The following is a 1,404-nucleotide window of genomic DNA, read 5'->3' on the forward strand; positions in this document are numbered from 1 at the left end:
CCAGCCCCTCTTCTCCTTCACCTTAAGTGGGAGAAAAACTGTTTTCAGACCGGGAACAGGCTGCGGCGGCTGCAGCTTCTGAGTGTGGCCCGAGCGGGGACCCGCGTCGAGTAACCGCAGAGCTTAAGTCACGAACACTCCATGTTCGCAGAAGCGGCTTAGTGACGCAGGCTGTCACAGCCAGAGCCCGCGTCGGGTGGCATTCACCCAGCCCTCGCAGGCATAATACAGAAAGTGGAGCAATGCGTGTACTTTTGGAAGCTGCTAGAAATTCGATTTGCCCCCCACCCTCACTATATTCAACGTGACTATAGAACGCCCCGCTTTGCGCGTGGACGGCGCCGGCTGCCACGCGGCGTAACCGGCCCTCCTCGAGCTGAAGGCTCTGACCGGCCGGCGACGCTGCCCCAGGCAGGGCGGGTCCACAGCTGCCGGTCCGCGGAGGGGCGCAGCGCCTCCGCGGGGCTGCCCCCGCCCCGGCGGGACCCCGGCCCCCCGCGCCCCGCCCCGCCCCGCGCCCGCCCCCGCTCGTGGTGCCGGCGCCGCCCTGCGCCCTGCACTTACCGGTGGCGCGAGCCCCAGGGTGGCCGGGACGGCCGCTGCGAGGAGCATCGAGGCGAGCAGGAGGGCGCCGCCGCGGGGCATCTGCAAGGGAACCGCGGGCGCTGCGGCGCACGCGCACCGGGGCGCAGCCCGGACCCCCACCCCTGCCCCGGGGCCGGGGTGCGAGGGACCCGGTGGCTCGCGACGCCCTCGGCGGCGGGTGTCCAGGCAAGGAACAAGGGACTAGGGGCAGAGGCGCTGCGTCCCCACGGACGCTCGCCCGCGGGAGGGCGCTCTGCAGCGGGGAAGCGGAGGAGGGGGGCGCCTCCCTCTGCGACCCCCGAGGCCCGCGGTACCTTGAGTGGCGGAGGGTCTCGGGCGGGGTGTCGGCGGGTCCCGGGGTGTCGCAGGGTCCGGCGTCTGGTCTGGTCAGGTCCGGCCGGGGGCGCTCACAGCATGGCACGGCCTCGGGGACACGGAGGCTGGACGCGCGCGGCAGCCCGGCTCCCTCGACGTGTCGCGCCCGCAGCCTCCGCTGCCTCCTCTATTTATGCGGCGCTTCGCTAACCGCGCGGCCACGTCACGGGGTCAGTTCCCGCCTCCCTCCCCGAGCCGCGAGAAGGGCGGGAGCGACCGCGACTCAGCAGGGACTCGGAGCGCCACGGAGGGCAGCGCGGTGGCCCTGTACTAGGAGGGGGGGAGGGGTGGCAGGGACGGCAGAGAGACCCCCAGTCCCTGCCACGGGAGAGACCCATCACCCTGAGTGGAGAGCCCCTATCTCCCCAGGCAGAGAGTCCCCCAAACCCGCACACTCAACACCCGGTGGCCCAGGGGTGACGAGAGCCCCACCCCTATTACCTG

At 72.0% G+C, this 1,404-nt stretch overlaps 1 long non-coding RNA gene across 1 annotated transcript; it reads right to left on the reverse strand.

The window, feature by feature from the left end:
* On the reverse strand, positions 1-1,072 carry LOC111735541. The gene is made up of 3 exons (XR_002778832.1): positions 900-1,072; positions 565-645; positions 1-21 (listed from the first exon to the last, which is right to left on the reverse strand). It is a non-coding gene; the product is annotated as an uncharacterized LOC111735541 (long non-coding RNA).
* Positions 1,073-1,404: the final 332 nt, after the last annotated feature.

Source organism: Pteropus vampyrus, unplaced genomic scaffold, assembly GCF_000151845.1.
Source record: "Pteropus vampyrus isolate Shadow unplaced genomic scaffold, Pvam_2.0 Scaffold1000003074, whole genome shotgun sequence".
Classification (NCBI taxonomy): Eukaryota; Metazoa; Chordata; class Mammalia; order Chiroptera; family Pteropodidae; genus Pteropus; species Pteropus vampyrus.